The sequence below is a fragment of the Hevea brasiliensis genome, chromosome 6, assembly GCF_030052815.1.
Source record: "Hevea brasiliensis isolate MT/VB/25A 57/8 chromosome 6, ASM3005281v1, whole genome shotgun sequence".
NCBI classification, from domain to species: Eukaryota; Viridiplantae; Streptophyta; class Magnoliopsida; order Malpighiales; family Euphorbiaceae; genus Hevea; species Hevea brasiliensis.
The window spans coordinates 45,059,369-45,078,842 of NC_079498.1; positions in this window are offsets into that span (position 1 = coordinate 45,059,369).

The window sequence follows — 19,474 nt, forward strand, 5'->3', positions numbered from 1 at the left end:
TGCGAATACCAAGAATATAGGTTGTCTCCCCTAAGTCTTTCATGGAGAATGTATTTGACAACCATAACTTTACAGTTGTCAACATACCTGTGTCATTACCCATCAACAGCATGTCATCCATATATAAGACAAGGAAAGTAATAGCATTGTCACTAACCTTCTTATATACATATGGCTCATCATCATTTTTCATAAAACCAAAGGATTTAATGGCTTCATCAAAACGGATGTTCCAACTCCTCGAAGCTTGCTTCAACCCATAAATGGATCGCTTTAGCTTGCATACCTTGGAACCATCTTGGGATTCAAAACCCCTAGGTTGTTCCATAAAAATGTTTTCTTCAATGTATCCATTGAGAAAAGCTATTTTGACATCCATCTGCCAAATCTCATAATCATAGAATGCAGCTATTGCTAATAGAATTCTAATTGATTTAAGCATGGCAACAGGAGAGAAAGTTTCCTCATAGTCAATTCCTTGCCTTTGGCGAAACCTTTTCGCTACTAGTCTTGCCTTATAGGTCTTTACCTTTCCATCAGAACCAATTTTCTTCTTGATAATCCATTTGTTCCCTATATGTACAATACCTTCAGGTGGGTCAACAAGATCCCAAACTTGATTCTTATATACGGAATCAATCTCGGATTTCATAGCATTAATCCATTTTGAAGAGTCTATATCTGATATAGCTTCTTCATAGGTGAGTGGATCATCTCCATGATCTACTTCTTCATGAGTAGACAACTCTTAGTCTTCTTCATGAAGGAAACCATATCTCACTGGTGGGTGAGATACCCTGGTTGTTCTACGAGGAACAGCTTTAGATGTTTCATCAACGGGTATAGGTTGACTAGATGGATATATATCCATCTGATCTGTTGATTGGTCAGAATTCTCTAATTCCAACTCTATTTGCCTTCCTTTGCCTCTTTCTTGGACAAACTGTTGTTCAAGAAATGTGGCATCTCTACTCACCACAACCTTTTGTGATGTAGGCAAATAAAAATAATATCCAAAACTATCTTTTGGATATCCAACAAATCGACCCTTTTCTGATCTGGTTTCCAATTTATCCGTGTTCAGCTTTTTGATATAAGCTGGACAACCCCAAATCTTAACATGCTAAAGACTTGGTTTTCTTCCATGCCATATCTCATAAGCTGAAACTGATTTTGATGGAATCCTATTCAGAATATACAAAGCTGATTCTAATGCAAATCCCCAAAAGGAGATTAACATATCAGTATAGCTCATCATACTACATATCATATCCAATACGGTACGATTTTTCCTTTCAGATACACCATTCAGCTGTGGCGTTCCTGGAGGAGTCAGCTGGGAAATAATGTCGTGCTCTTTCTGTTAGTAGTATGCCCTAGAGCATATCATTTAGTATGTATCTTGTACATATTTTTATTAATAAAAGGCATTTCCACTTTTCCGTTTACATAATATATTTATGTGTAATAGAAAAGGTCCACTGATATTTTGTTAGAAATATTATTCTTAAGTTGTTAAGAATATGAGTGACAATATTTCTAGCACAAAGTATCATAAATAGGTTCACAATCGAGGATACTTCATAATAAGGACATGACTTATCCAGAAAGATTGTATTCATATTTGTTCCCAAGTTATATATATGAGATATAAATAAGATGGAATGGTGAGTCTCACGCCATATAACAAACATGATAGGCACTTATAAATGATAAGTAGGCCGAACCAGTGACACTTATGACAAGCACATGGAGTTTACTCTTGTCAATGTTTTGTCATAAATCATATCAGTGCATATAATCTTTAGACCTGAGATAGCACAGTTATCTTGTATATAGGTAGTTTGAGTTTGATACTGCTTTCATACTTGTATTATGCATGGGTATATGGGCATCTGTTGGCTTCTACTAGTTATATATGGAGGTAGGTGTTGATCAAGATGAAATCTGTTCCTCTAAGTAAATAGAGATAAAATCCTATGTTCATTTAATTGTTCTTGATGTTTCAAGTTCCTGGCTAGGATAGATAGATTTATTCAGAAAAGAGTTTCTGATGAGAAAATCTTTTTAATTAAGAGCTGGAATTAAAAGAGAACATAATATTCATAGCAAATGGAGGTTGACATAAACCATGACTCCAGCTTGAGTTGGAATTTTATAAAGAGAGATTCTAGTGCATGGTAACATATGATTATAGGTTCATTTAAGGTAAACCTTATTACTAATTGGGCGGCCATGGCATGCTATGCTAGGTGTTAACCATGGTCTATGAGGTTCATAAAATGATTTAGAGAAATCATTTATGGTAAGAAAGAGTTCTGATGATATTAAGAGTTGATATCATGTCTCATTGTCAATTAGTGATGAGCCTAGTAAGTCACACACATACACAAGTTATCACCTATTTAAATATGATTTAATTAATTAATTAAAGAGTTTAATTAATTAATTAAATAGGTTTGGTTTGCAATTAAATTGCAAAGTCCCTAGCATGACTTGAAACCAAATCTAGATTATTGGATGTATAGTATAAGTTAAATTTATATTTAAAGTGTTTAAATATGAATTTAATTAATGAGAAATTAATTTATAGAGATTAATTAATTAATTTATATTTGATATAAATTAGAAGATGAAAAATAATTATTTTGGGTTAAGAACTCAAAATTAAGACACAGGGGCATTTTGGTCATTTCACAGTGTGACACGTGGCACCATGAGATGGTGACACATGGGATTACACATAAGCTTGCCAAATATTTTTTAATCTTTTAAGATGATTAAAATCAAGATTAAATATAGGTTTGACACTTAGCACAATGTGATTGGGTCACTTAAAACCTAGAGCTAATCAAAGGGTGACATGTGGCAAGTGTTTAATGTGTTAACCTAGCTATATAAATGTTTTATAAAAAAAGAAAAACAACCAGCAGCCACTCCTCTCCTTTGTCACGCCATTTTGAGGCTCTCCATCTATTCTTCTTCATCTCTCATCAATTCAAAGAGATTAGCCATCAATCTCTTGAATTAAGAACACTAGAAATTGTTTCTAGTGTCCTGTTTACATCTCTAATCTCTTAAAAAGCAGAACTTAAATTTCTAATTAATAGAAAAAGCTTTAGAAGCTGCACAAGGGCTGCCATAGGTGTTCTTGGTGTGGACAAGCTAGAGAGACAACATTTGGTGTCCTGAAGACAAATCTCAAAGGCGCAGACACGTTGTAGTTTTAATATGTTGTTATGTAAACAGGACACTAGAAACAATTTCTAGTGTTCTTAATTCAAGAGATTGATGGCTAATCTCTTTGAATTGATAAGAGATGAAGAAGAAGAGATGAAAACCCTCAAAGTGGCGTGACAAAGGAGTGTGGTTGCTGGTTGTGTTTTATTTTCTCATAACAACACTTAAATAGCTAGGTTAACACATTAAACCCTTGCCACATGTCACCCTTTGATTAGCTCTAGGTTTAAGTGACCCAATCACATTGTGCCAAGTGTCAAACCTATATTTAATCTTGATTTTAATCATCTTACATGATTAAAAAACATTTGGCAAGCTTATGTGTTATGCCATGTGTCACCATCTCATGGTGCCACGTGTCACTGCCAAAATGACCAAAATGCCCCTGTGTCTTAATTTTGAGTTCTTAACCCAAAATAATTATTTTCTTCTTCTAATTAATTTATATCAAATATAAATTAATTAATTAATCTCTATTAATTAATTTCTCATTAATTAAATTCATATTTAAACACTTTAAATATAAATTTAACTTATATTATACATCCAATAATCTAGATTTGGTTTCAAGTCATGCTACGGACTTTGCAATCTAATTGCAAACCAAACCTATTTAATTAATCAATTTAAACTCTTTAATTAATTAATTAAATCATATTTAATTAGGTGATAACTTGTGTATGTGTGTGACTTACTAGGCTCATCACTAATTGGCAATGAGACATGATATCAACTCTTAATATCATCAGAACTCTTTCTTACCATAAATGATTTCTCTAAATCATTTTATGAACCTCATAGACCATGGTTAACACCTAGCATAGCATGCCATGGCCACCCAATTAGTAATAAGGTTTACCTTAAATGAACCTATAATCAAATGTTACCATGCACTAGAATCTCTCTGTTACAAAATCCCAACTCAAGCTAGAGTCATGGTTTATGTCAAACTCCATTTGCTATGAATATTATGTTCTCTTTTAATTCCAGTTCTTGAATAAAAAGATTTTCTCATCAGAAATTCTTTTCTGAATAAATCTATCTGTCCTGGCCAGGAACTTGAAACAACAAGAACAATTAAATGAACACAGGATTTTAACTCTATTTACTTAGAGGAACAAATTCCATCTTGATCAACACCTACCTCCATATATAACTAGTAGGAGCCAACAGATGCTCATATACCCATACACAGTACAAGGATGAAAGCAGTATCAAACTCAAACTACCTATATACAAGATAACTGTGCTATCTCAGGTCTAAAGATTATATGAACTGATATGATTTATGACAAAACATTGACAAGAATAAACTCCATGTGCTTGTCATAAGTGTCACTGGTTCGGCCTACTTATCATTTATAAGTGCCTATCATGTTTGTCATATGGCATGAGACTCACCATTCCATCTTATTTATATGTCATATAAATAACTTGGGAAAAAATATGAATACAATCTTTCTGGATAAGTCATGTCCTTATTATGAAGTATCCTCGATTGTGAACCTATTTATGATACTTCGTGCTAGAAATATTGTCACTCATATTCTTAACAACTTAAGAATAATATTTCTAACAAAATATCAATGGACCTTTTCTATTACACATAAATATATTATGTAAACGGAAAAGTGGGAATGCCTTTTATTAATAAAAATTTGTACAAGATACATACTAAATGATATGCTCTAGGGCATACTACTAACAATTGTTTCTCAGCTGACTCCTCCAGGAACACCATAGCTGAATTGTGTATCTGAAAGGAGAAATCATACCCTATTGGATATGGTACGTAGTATGATGAGCTATACTGATATGCCAATCTTCTTTTGGGGATTTGCATTAGAATCAGCTTTGTATATTCTAAAAAGGATTCCATCAAAATCAGTTTCTTCCACACCTTATGAGATATGGCATGGAAGAAAACCAAGTCTTAAGCATGTTAAGATTTGGGGTTGTCCAGCTTATAGCAAAAAGCCGAACACTAATAAATTAGAGACCAAATCAGAAAAAGGTCGATTTATTGGATATCCGAAAGATAGTTTTGGATATTATTTTTATTTGCCTACTTCACAAAAGGTTGTGATAAGTAGAGATGCCACATTTCTTGAACAACAGTTTGTTCAAGAAGGAGGCAAAGGAAGGCAAATAGAGTTAGAATTGGAGAATTCTAACCAACCAACAGATCAGATGGATATAGATCCATCTAGTCAACCTATACCCGTTGATGAAACATCTACAGCTGTTCCTCGTAGAATAACCAGGGTATCTCACCCACCAGTGAGATATGGTTTTCTTTATGAAGAAGAAAAAAAGTTTTCTATTCATGAAGAAGCAGATCATGGAGATGGTCCACTTACCTATGAAGAAGCTATATCTGATATAAACTCTTCAAAATAGATTGATGCTATGAAATTTGAGATTGATTCCATGTATAAGAATCAAGTTTGGGATCTTGTTGACCCACCTGAAGGTATTGTACCTATAGGGAACAAATGGGTTTTCAAGAAGAAAATTGGTCTGATGGAAAGGTAGAGACCTACAAGGCAAGGCTAGTAGCGAAAGGGTTTTGCTAAAGGCAAGGAGTCGACTATGAGGAGACTTTCTCACCTGTTTCCATGCTTAAATCAATTAGGATTTTATTAGCAATAGCTGCATACTATGATTATGAGATTTGGCAGATGGATGTCAAAATAGCTTTTCTCAATGGATACATTGAAGAAAACACTTTCATGGAAAAACCTAGGGGCTTTGAATCCCAAGATGGTTCCAAGGTATGCAAGCTAAAGCGATCCATTTATGGGTTGAAACAAGCTTCGAGGAGTTGGAACATCCATTTTGATTAAGCCATTAAATCCTTTGGTTTTATCAAAAATGAGGATGAGCCATGTGTATATAAGAAGGTTAGTGACAGTGCTATCACTTTTTTTTGTCTTATATGTGGATGATATACTGTTGATGGGTAATGACACAGGTATGTTGACAACTATAAATGTATGGTTGTCAAATACATTCTCCATGAAAGACTTAGGGGAGGCAACCTATATTTTTGGGATTCACATATATAGAGATAGAGCGAAAGGAATAATTGGTTTATCCCAAAGTCTATGCATGGAAAAGGTGTTAAAGAGGTTTAATACGCTTGATTCCAAGAGAGGATTATTACCAGTGAGACATGGTATCCACCATTCTAAAGAGATGTCTCCAAAGACACCTGAAGAAAGAGATAAGACGGCCAGGATTCCATATGCTTTGGCTATTGGAAGTTTAATGTATGCAATGTTGTGTACTAGGCCGAATATCGCATATGTTGTTAGTTTGACTAGCAGGTATCAATCCAATCCAGGTTTGGAACACTAGATAGCTGTCAAGAATATCCTTAAGTACTTGAGAAGAACTAAGAATTTATTCTTGATTTATGGAGGTGGAGACTTGCAATTGGATGGTTATACTGATTCTGATTTCCAATCAGACATCGATGATAGAAAGTCTACCTCTGGATATGTGTTCATTTGTAATGGAGGTGCAGTCAGTTGGAAGAGTTCCAAACAGAGCACGACTGCATATTCCACTACAGAGGCTGAGTATATTGCTGCATCAGATGCTGCAAAGGAAGCTGTTTGGATAAAGAAGTTCGTGACATAACTTACAGTAGTTCCTTCCATTGAGTCAGTAGTTCCACTACACTGTGACAACAATGGAGCAGTCATACAGGCTAAGGAACCAAGGTCTCACTAGAAATCCAAATACATAGAAAGGCGCTACCACATTATCAGAGAAATAGTTGGGTGAGGCGATGTAGCCATCAGAAAATAGCATCAGCTGAAAATCTAGCTGATCCATTCACTAAGCCTATGTCATAGACTTAGTTAGACCGACATCTTGAGAAGATAGGTCTAAGATATTGTAATGAATGGCTCTAGTCCTAGTGGGAGATTGTTAGTAGTATGCCCTAGAGCATATCATTTAATATGTATATTGTACATATTTTTATTAATAAAAGGCATTTCCACTTTTCCATTTACATAATATATTTATGTGTAATAGAAAAGGTCTACTGATATTTTGTTAGAAATATTATTCTTAAGTTGTTAAGAATATGAGTGACAATATTTCTAGCACAAAGTATCATAAATTGGTTCACAATCGAGGATACTTCATACTAAGGACATGACTTATCCAAAAAGATTGTATTCATATTTATTCCCAAGTTATTGATATGAGATATAAATAAGATGGAATGGTGAGTCTCATGCCATATAACAAGCATGATAGGCACTTATAAATGATAAGTAGGCCGAACCAGTGGCACTTATGACAACCACATGGAGCTTACTCTTGTCAATGTTTTGTCATAAATCATATCAGTGCATATAATCTTTAGACCTGAGATAGCACAGTTATCTTGTATATAGGTAGTTTGAGTTTAATACTGCTTTCATACTTGTACTATGTATGGGTATATGGGCATCTGTTGGCTCCTACTAGTTATATATGGAGGTAGGTGTTGATCAAGATGGAATCTGTACCTCTAAGTAAGTAGAGATAAAATCCTATGTTCATTTAATTGTTCTTGATGTTTCAAGTTCCTGGCCAGGACAGATAGATTTATTCAGAAAAGAGTTTCTGATGAGAAAATCATTTTAATCAAGAACTGGAATTAAAAGAGAACATAATATTCATAGCAAATGGAGTTTGACATAAACCATGACTCCAACTTGAGTTGGAATTTTGTAATAGAGAGATTCTAGTGCATGGTAACATATGATTATAGGTTCATTTAAGGTAAACCTTATTACTAATTGGGTGGCCATGGCATGCTATGCTAGGTGTTAACCATGGTCTATGAGATTCATAAAATGATTTAGAGAAATCATTTATGGTAAGAAAGAGTTATGATGATATTAAGAGTTGATATCATGTCTCATTGCCAATTAGTAATGAGCCTAGTAAGTCACACACATACACAAGTTATTACCTACTTAAATATGATTTAATTAATTAATTAAAGAGTTTACTTAATTAATTAAATAGGTTTGGTTTGTAATTAAATTGCAAAGTCCCTAGCATGACTTCAAATCAAATCTAGATTATTGGATGTATAGTATAAGTTAAATTTATATTTAATCTGTTTGAATATGAATTTAATTAATGAGAAATTAATTTATAGAGATCAATTAATTAATTTATATTTGATATAAATTAGAAGAAGAAAAATAATTATTTTGGGTTAAGAACTCAAAATTAAGACACAGGGGCATTTTGGTCATTTCACAATATGACACGTGGCACCATGAGATGGTGACACATGAGATTCGCATAAGCTTGCCAAATGTTTTTTAATCATGTAAGATGATTAAAATCAAGATTAAATATAGGTTTGACACTTGGCACAATGTGATTGGGTCACTTGAAACCTAGAGCTAATCAAAAGGTGACATGTGGCAAGGGTTTAATGTGTTCACCTAGCTATATAAGTGTTGTTATAAAAAAGAAAAACAACAAGTAGCCACTCTTCTCCTTTTTCATGCCATTTTGAGGCTCTCCATCTATTCTTCTTCTTCTCTCATCAATTCAAAGAGATTAGCCATCAATCTCTTGAATTAAGAACACTAGAAATTGTTTCTAGTGTCCTGTTTACATCTCTAATCTCTTAAAAGGCAGAACTTGAATTTCTAATTAATAGAAAAAGCTTTAGAAGCTGCACAAGGGCTGCCATAGGTGTTCTTGGTGTGGACAAGCTAGAGAGACAACATTTGGTGTCCTGAAGACAAATCTCAAAGGCGCAGACATGCTGTAGTGCATCAAGAGGTTAGTGTAATCGTCCTTGATTTAAACTAGGGTTCTAAAATTAATCTGATTAATTTTAAAATCTTAAATGGCAAATACAGATCCAAAAACATATTAAAAGAGTTTTAATATGTTTTTTATCATTGAAATCAAATAGATAAAAATAAATCTTGCATGATGCATGTGACTCTAGGTGAAAATTTTTGAATTCAATGGTATAAACTTGTGTTTTTCACGCTTCCGTTCCTTCACTCTCAAGTATTCATTGAATTCAGTACTCAAATATTCACCTCCACGATCTGATTGAAGAGCTTTAATACTCTTTCCTATTTGATTTTCTACTTCAGACTTAAATTCTTTGAACTTTTCAAAAGATTCATGTTTGTATTTCATCAAATACAAATACCCAAACCTTGATTTATCATCAGTAAAGGTAATAAAGTAATGGAAATTGCCTCTAGCCATTTCCTTATATGGACCACATACATCACTATGTATTAGTTCCAAAATATTTTCAGCCCTTAGCCCTTGTCCAACAAAGGGTGATCTAGTTATTTTGCCCTGAAGGCAAGATTCACAAGTTGGAGTAGGCTCGAAGCCCAATAAGGATAAAATCCCCATTTTCTCCAATTTTGCAATTCTATCTTCTGCAACATGACCTAATCTTAAGTGCCAAATATATTTTGAATTTTGAGTTGATTTTCATCATGGCATTGCATTCTTTTAGATTGCTATACTCTGGACAGTGGAAACACTTTCCTGCTGGCAGTGGAAGCACTTTCCTGCTGATAGTGGAAACACTTTCCTTTACCTTCGTCAACTTTGGTCTTTGTTTTTCTGTTTAGCTATCTTCTTAGAAGGACCAGGAATCTGAGGTTTCTTTTTCTTATTGCCCTTCTTCTTGTTGGACTTTCCAGTTGAAGAAGATGCAATCAAAGCTGCCTCTTTTCCTTTATTGCCCGGCATATTCTTTTGGGCAATAACCAGTATGTTGAGTAAACCAGCTAAGGTGCATTCCTATTTAGTCATATGTGAATTTGTCACAAAATTCTCAAAGAACTCAGGAAGGGACTGAAGGATCGAATCCATCTGTAGTTGGAAATCCATATTGAAGTCAAGATGTTCCAACTGCTCAATCAGCTGAATCATCTTGTGGACATGATCCCCAACATTCTGTCCCTCAGACATCCTCATGTGGAACAGCTGCTTAGATATCTCATACCTAGCATTCCTACTGTGCTCACCATACAACTCTTGTAGATGAAGGAGGATCTCACTTGCACTCTGCATGTTTTCATGCTGCTTCTGTAACTCATTACTCATGGAAGCAAGCATGTAACACTTAGCTCTCATATCATGCTCCTTCCACTTGTCCAAAGTTTCATGTTCCTCTTGAGTGGCCTATGGAGGTAAGGGACTAGGAACATTTGAATCTAGAACATATCTTATATGCTCAAGGTTCAGGACAAGTTTCAAATTTCTTAGCCAATCAGAGAGATTAGGTCCTGTCAACCTATTATGATCAAGTATGCTTGCAAGGATATTGGATGGTGGTGGTTATTCTGTGCTCATTATTATTAGAAAATTAACTGCAGAAAATAACCAGATTAATTAGTAAATGTATCATGTAATTAACCAAAATGATTATAGTCTTTTAATCAAATTGGTCCTTCCAATAACTTAGCGAATCCTACACTTCCAAAGTAGAAAATGAAAATCCTAGTTGGATGGATTTCTAGTGGGTGATTGAATTCTTATAATTCTATTGATCATCCTCAGGTACATCCGTTATTGGAATTACAATAGACTATATGTGAGCAACTCCTTGCCCATCACATCTCATGTGAGGTTCAATCCTTTACCCAGCCCCTAATGCTCAAAATCTCAGGTACATTCATTATTGACTTATCTTTCATTAGTTAAGTTGATCCCATTGAGTCAGTAATTATGCAAATAATTTTAATGTCCGCAGGTACATCCAATATTGGCCACCAAACCATTTACATATTTACAACATCTCATGCTTAACAATTATTCTTAAGAAAATCTCTTAAATTAATTGAATACTATGCAACTATTTAAAATTTCTTAAAATAATTGCCCCATTGGAGGGCCCATGTTATAATTACTTTAATTATAGCATTTCCAACTTAATCATTTGTTTGGAAGATTTTATAGTCATCGTAATTACTATTAAGGTCTCACTTTGCACATTATCCATTTAGCATGCATATATCATATAACTGCATACATTCCCATACATCTCATGCATTCATGGATAAGCAGTAAATATGGTATGATCATGGACTTTCTAAGAGATTCAATTATGAGCCACCAAGAATTGAATCGGGGCATTCCTAGGTGGATTTCATTCATTTATTTTACAAGAGTTGCTAAAGGAGTACGTAATCAACACTTGATTTTGAATTCCTCCCACTGGTCCCACCAATGCTCTTGACCTCCTTGAACTTCTTGCAATCCAATATTACATAGTAATCCTTGGCATACCAAGGCGAATTTACAATAACTTAAATAAATGAAATTACAACAAAAAATTATTACAAACTTAATAATACATGCCCAAATAAATTAAAATAAATTAATTAATTTACAATCCCAAAGAAACATAAAAGCAATAAATCCAATCACATTGGTCTTTTATAGTCCATGATCATCCATCATGCATAATACTATTTAACAATTAAATAAAACATACATACTTAAATTAAATTAAATATCTCATATTCAACTTAAAAATCCAGATTTGAATATGATTCAAATAAATTTCAGATTTGAATCTCATTCAAAAAAATTTAAAAATTCAGATTTGAATCACATTCAAACATCCTTAAAAATTCAGATTTGAATCACATTCAAACATTTTTTAAAAAATCATATTTGAATCACATTCAAACAATTTTTAAAAATTCAGATCTGAATATTATTCAAACAACTTTAAAAAATCAGATTTAAATATGATTCAAACAACTTTTAAAATTCATATTTGAATCACATTCAAACAATTTTTAACAATTCTGATTTGAATCAAAATTTAATTGTGTGATTAAAATTATAATTAAACAATTTAATTAGACATAGGATGAGCTTTTAGATCAAACAACAATTGCAAATTAAAAAGCCAAACCTTTGCACCCATGAAGCCAAACCATGCGCACCATTGATGGTATTCTTCAAGCATGCTGCCACATATCCATTGCAACCAGCAATGGATAAATCATCTCATGATCAAACACACAATTAAATCATATAATCAACAATCTAAATGGCAAATATAGTGGCTCTGATACCAATTGAAGGGACGGAAGTGTGAAAAACACAAGTTTATACCATTGAATTCAAAAATTTTCACCTGGGGTCACATGCATCATGCAAGATTTATTTTTATCTATTTGATTTCAATTATAAACAACATATTAAAACTCTTTTAATATGTTTTTGGATCTGTATTTGCTATTTAAGATTTTAAAATTAATCAGATTAATTTTAGAACCCTAGATTAAATCAAGAACAAACACACTAACCTCTTGATGCACTGCAGTGTATTTGGGCCTTTGAGATTCATCTTCAGGACACCAAATGTTGTTCCTCTAGCTTGTCCACACCAAGAACACCTATGGCAGCCCTTGAACAGCTTCTAAAGCTTTTTCTATTATTTAGAAAATTAACTTCTGCCTTTTAAGAGATTAAAGATGTAAACAGGACACTAGAAACGATTTCTAGTATTTTTAATTCAAGAGATTGATGGCTAATCTCTTCGAATTGATGAGAGATGAAGAAGAAGAGATGGAGAGCCTCAAAATGGCATGACAAAGGAGGAGTGGCTGCTGGTTGTCTTATTTCTAATTTATAACAACACTTATATAGCTAGGTCCACACATTAAACCCTTGCCACATGTCACCCTCTGATTAGTTCTAGGTTTAATTGACCCAATCACATTGTGCCAAGTGTCAAACCTATATTTAATCTTAATTTTAATCATCTTACATGATTAAAAGACATTTGGCAAGCTTATGTATAATGCCATGTGTCACCATCTCATGGTGCCACATGTTACCTTGTGAAATGATCAAAATGCCCCTATGTCTTAATTTTGAGTTCTTAACTCAAAAATAATTATTTCTCTTCTTCTAATCAATTTATATCAAATATAAATTAATTAATTAATCTCTATTAATTAATTTCTCATTAATTAAATTCATATTTAAACACTTTAAATATAAATTTAACTTATACTATATATCCAATAATCTCGATTTGGTTTCAAGTCATGCTAGGGACTTTACAATCTAATTGCAAACCAAACCTATTTAATTAATCAATTAAACTCTTTAATTAATTAATTAAATCATGTTTAATTAGGTGATAACTTGTGTATGTGTGTGACTTAGTAGGCTCATCACTAATTAGCAATGACATATGATATCAACTCTTAATATCATCAGAACTCTTTCTTACCATAAATGATTTCTCTAAATCATTTTATGAACCTCATAGACCATGGTTAACACCTAGCATAGCATGCCATGGCTACCCAATTAGTAATAAGGTTTACCTTAAATGAACCTATTATCATATGTTACCATGCACTGGAATCTCTCTGTTACAAAATCCCAACTCAAGCTGGAGTCATGGTTTATGTCAAACTCCATTTGCTATGAATATTATGTTCTCTTTTAATTCCAGTTCTTGATTAAAAAGATTTTATCATCAGAAACTTTTTTCTGATTAAATCTATCTGTCCTAGCCAGAAACTTGAAACATCAAGAACAATTAAATGAACATAGGATTTTATCTCTATTTACTTAGAGGAACAGATTCTATCTTGATCAACACCTACCTCCATATATAACTAGTAGGAGCCAACACATGCCCATATACCCATACACAATACAAGTATGAAAGCAGTATCAAACTCAAACTACCTATGTACAAGATAACTGTGCTATCTCAGGTCTAAAGATTATATGCACTGATATAATTTATGACAAAACATTGACAAGAGTAAACTCCATGTGCTTGTCATAAATGTCACTAGTTTGGCCTGCTTATCATTTATAAGTACCTATCATGTTTGTCATATGGCATGAGACTCACCATTCCATCTTATTTATATCTCATATAAATTACTTAAGAACAAATATGAATACAATCTTTCTGGATAAGTCATGTCCTTATTATGAAGTATCCCCGATTGTGAACCTATTTATGATACTTTGTGCTAGAAATAATGTCACTCGTATTCTTAACAACTTAAGAATAATATTTTTAACAAAATATCAATGGGCCTTTTCTATTACACATAAATATATTATGTAAATGGAAAAGTGGAAAAGCCTTTTATTAATAAAATATGTACAAGATATATACTAAATGATATGTTCTAGGGCATACTACTAACACCTCTAGTGACAGGACTCTGAACTGACCCTTCTGTAGTAGTAGGAGGTGTGTCACGACCCAGGGATGGGGTTGGGACGTGCTTGTTCAACCAGCTACGCACTGGGGTGGAAACTTCGTGTCCCACATCGGAAACGGGAAGAAAAGATTTGGGCCATATATGTGGGAGCCTTCCTCACCTGGTCAACGCGCTTTTGGGAATGAAACCTCCCAAGGGACAAATCCGTGAGGCCCATGGGCCAAAGTGGACAATACTAATAGGAGAAGGTTCGGGCTGTTACATTTGGTATCAGAGCTGGACTCCCTCTAGTACGGTGTGTGGTGCGAGGATGCACCAGGCGGAAGCTGGTGGGCTTGTCACGACCCAGGGATGGGGTTGGGACGTGCTTGTTCAACCAGCTACGCACTGGGGTGGAAACTTCGTGTCCCACATCGGAAACGGGAAGAAAAGATTTGGGCCATATATGTGGGAGCCTTCCTCACCTGGTCAGCGCGCTTTTGGGAATGAAACCTCCCAAGGGACAAATCCGTGAGGCCCATGGGCCAAAGCGGACAATACTAACCGGAGAAGGATCGGGCTGTTACAAGGTGGTCCAACTCTGCGAGTACTGGTGCAGTCCTTGGCAAAGTGTCCTGTGCCTCCACAGTTATAATAGGCTCTAATAGCCTTGTAGCATACCCCACCATGATTTCTTCCACAAGTTTCACATTGGCGGGGAGGGTGGAAACTTCTGGTACTCTGCTTTCCAGATAGAGGAGGTTTCTGTCCTGAATATCTTCCCCTACCAGACTTCTTACCACCCCTGCTGTGTCCCCCATGGTTCTTCCTCTTTCCAGTAGGACCACTGGAACTTTGTTCTACTGACTTTCCCTCTTTTCAGTCTTCTCTGATTTCTTCTTCTCTGGGGCCACTTCATATTCAATTCTTTCTAACTCTAGTGCTTGAGAAATTAGTTTAGAGAAGTTGTTATGTTTGAATCCGACCACTTGTAATCTGATACTAGGCTTCAAGACGGTTTCAAATATGTTGCATCTCTCCCTGCTGGTAGAAAGTAGACTTACTGCATAATAGCTCAGGCGGGAAAATTCCCTTTCATATTCAGCCACTGATCTACTCCCCTGTTTCAGAGTTAAGAACTCTTGCAGCTTCTGGTCCACATAAGCATTAGGAACATATTTTTGTCTGAACTCTCTGAGAAAGTCATTCCATGTTAACACTAAAGGTTCTACCAGACTATGGGGAATGGTTTTCCACCAGTCATATGCATCCCCCTATAGCAGAGACACTGAATATTCAAACCTGAGCTCCTCTGTACAATGTAGCTTCTTGAACACCCTATCCATTCTCTCTAACCACTGTTCTGCCTTCAGAGGATCTACTATCCCCTTAAGCTAAATAGCCCCATATTTCATTAGTTTGTCATACTGCCTAGTAGAAGATTATGGTTGTACCACTGGTGTCTGTAGTGGGACTTGAGTAGGCATGTTACCAGCCATTTGTTGAAACATTGTAGCCATCTGCTGAGCGAACTAAGCAGGAAACTACGATACTGAGGGGGCTAGTGCTGCTGATCCACTGACATTGTGTAGGGCTGGGGCATCCCCTTATACCTCAGCCTCTATAGATTGATCGACTGAACGATCACCGTCTTCCATAGTCAATTCGAGGACCTTAGACCTCCTGAATAATAACACAAGGAGATTTCCTCTCGTTAGTGCATATTTATAATGTAATGTACTGTATGTATCAAACAATGACATTGAGCAGTTATACTATGAAGAAAGAATATTCAAATTACAAGTGAAAACAGAATTTAAATTGATACCACTAAAACATGTCACACCCTACTCCTCTGTAAGGCATAACATGATCCCGTAGTATACCTAATGAATTACCAACTTCGTCCACTGATAACCCATTAAATACACTACAAGGGATTTTAAAACTTTTCTTACTTCTTTTTACAGTGGTGATCTATATACATACAGTGGTGACCTATCTTTTTACAAGGCATAACAACACTATTTACAGGTGTTAAAAAAATTTTTTGAACTGAAGTGAAACAGCTAACACATTTAAATTATTAGTAATTTTTGTAAAAATTTTGGCTGAGTGCCATCTATATTTTGAATAAAACAGTTCTTCAAAAACCTGTAAAAAGCACTTCAAATATATTTCTCAATCTCAAACTCCAACTTTTAATCAACACAATATGTTTCTCAACATTTTTCAACTCAATCCACAATAATTTTCCAGTGTTCTCAAAAGCTGAGATAAAAGAAATATATTACAATATTTACAAACCAAAATAATTTATAAATTCAGTCTACAACTTTAATTTACAACTTCTCAAAACCAAGAACACTATATACATACAGTGAACATACATTATAATACAAAATGCAAAATATGGTATATTCAATATACCTGATGATCTCTCAGTGTAGTACTAGCAGCCTAGTCTACTGCCCTGTCAGTCTATCTATCTGCGACAGCAATGAAAAGCTATCATTGAGCCATTGTCTCAGTAGTGCACAACATTAACCAAATACAACTTTAAATCAGAAATCATAAGTCATATAAATAGTGGATACTTAAAACCATAGTTAAATTCAAAAGACAGTGAATGTCAATAAGAATTTAAACTCCATTTCATAATATCACAATAAATATCAATAAATCATACACACAGCTTAATCATGTTCTAAAGTTCAATTCGTCCCAAAAGCATATGGCTAGTAAGGAATTCAATTCATCCCAAAAGCCGATGGCTAATGAGGAATAACATAGCTAGCTAGCAAAAATATGAGTATTCATTCTATTCGTCCTTAACAGGCACACACCTCAACACTTCAGCCAGAGAGGGAATTCAATTCGTCCCACTAAACAAGCTAGCGAGGAATTCAATCAATATACATGATAGCTGTGGTTTCAAACCATTTACAATGCTTTTAAATCAATAAGTATCCATCAAGTATTAATCAAACAATTTTTCACAGTTTCAAACCATTTACAATACTTTTCAAGCAATAAGTATCCATTCAAACTCATTTCCATAATTTAAAACAATAATATACAATAGTCATAATTTATTTCAATTGAAAAATTCAAAAGGAATAACTGTTGTGCACAAACCTCTGATAACTGTCTCTTGGCCCTGACTCTATGTTTCCTTCTCTTTCCCTGAGTCTTTGCTAATTGAGAAACATAATTTGAAGTGTTTCAGTACTCATTTAAACCGTTTCTAATAATAAGGCTTAATACTTAATTTATTGAATTCTATTATTTCCTTTAGTCAACCTAAAATGTTGACCCTCGATGCACTCTAGGTGAATTAGGTTTTAATGTTACAAATGTGTCATATTTAATAGCCTTTTAGTGTTGGTACATGTTACCCAATTCATTTTCATGTATAGTGCATTTTATTGTAATTTGTCGGATTCCAGTATACTAATTTGACCTAGCCGGATGACATAGTTCCCTCGGTTTTCGGGTTTCGGTGAAAACTAAAAACTTGTAGGTCTATGTTTTATTGCACGTGGGCCAAAATTTCAGGTCATTATGAGTTATGTAGGCCAAGTTATGGTCAATTTACCAATGCTGGTCAAAATGCATCAAAATGGTCACTTTAGGTCATTTTTAGGTCAATTTTGGTTCGGCCAGTTTTTGGACCCGAAATTGTGCAAGCTATTTGGCTTCATTCTGGCCATTTCTGGGCTTTGGTGTCTTCATAAGAATTGTAGATATATGTCTCAACTATTCATGGTAAAAATTTCAGGTCAATTGGACCTTTTTTGGGTGAGTTATGGCCAAAATACTAACTGCTGCCTAAACAGTCAATTTTCAGGCTTTCAAAGCACTAATTCGGATTTGGTCATTTTTCAAGTCACCTTTTAAGCAGAATTTTGGTAAGCTTCCTTCATGAAAGTTGGCACATTTTGTGCCTCGTTTCACCTCCAATTGGTCTCATACCAATTGGAGCTACACACTTAAGGTTCTAAGCAAAAACATACACTGCCCTGCAACATACTCTTCATCACATACCAAAGGACACATTCAACACTTACCAAGTCACTTCCCTCATGCCATTTCTGTTTTGTATCATAACATAAAAACATTTAGAAACTCATTTTTGGTCATTTTGGTAGCTTGTAACCACACTCAATATGCACATTACAGTACAGAATTTTCCAAGTCCAAATTATAAATAATTTAACCACATGACAAGCTCATTTACATGTCCAAACTCAAACCTCTATACACATATACATGCTGCCATATCAAGCACCATAATTCAACAATATAATTTCATAAACCAAACCATGAAACAACACATTTTGGTCTACACTTCAAGTTTGCCGAATTGTACATTTCCTACCATTAGTTTCTAAGCTTCCAAAATCAAGTGTACTATCACATACATCTAGTATACATTATCCAATTTACTCCTACACACATAAACACTTACATCAACACTTTAATCTACCATTTACATGCAAAGATAAACTGCTCTCATTGAAGTTCCATGGCTGCCAAAACTGTACCTCTCCCTTAACTCATCAAACTTCAAAAATCCTTCCACAATTCAACTACCCATAACATCCATGCAAGGTTTAATGAAACAAGCATAAAAAATACATAGTTACCACTTTTGAAATTCTTCAAAACCTCACCAAAAATTTGATTTTCTTGCTGCCTATCTACTGCCCAACTTGTGTAGAACAACTTTAGTGAAGGGAGCATTAAAGGATCATGGCTTGATCATGGGAAATGGAAGCTTAAAGGTGGGACGGCCATGGAGGATTCTTTGGGACCTCAATTCGGCATGAAGAAGATGAACCAGAAAATGAATCATTTAGTGGACATACACATGTCCCTTAATAAGTTTAAACATCTCTTAATGCTCCACTATAGTTTAATTAAACAATATTATATGTTAAAATTTTAGTTATTCAAATTATACCCCATTTCTTGCACTATTATTATAATATACCACAATTTTAATTTTTATGATATTTTCAAAG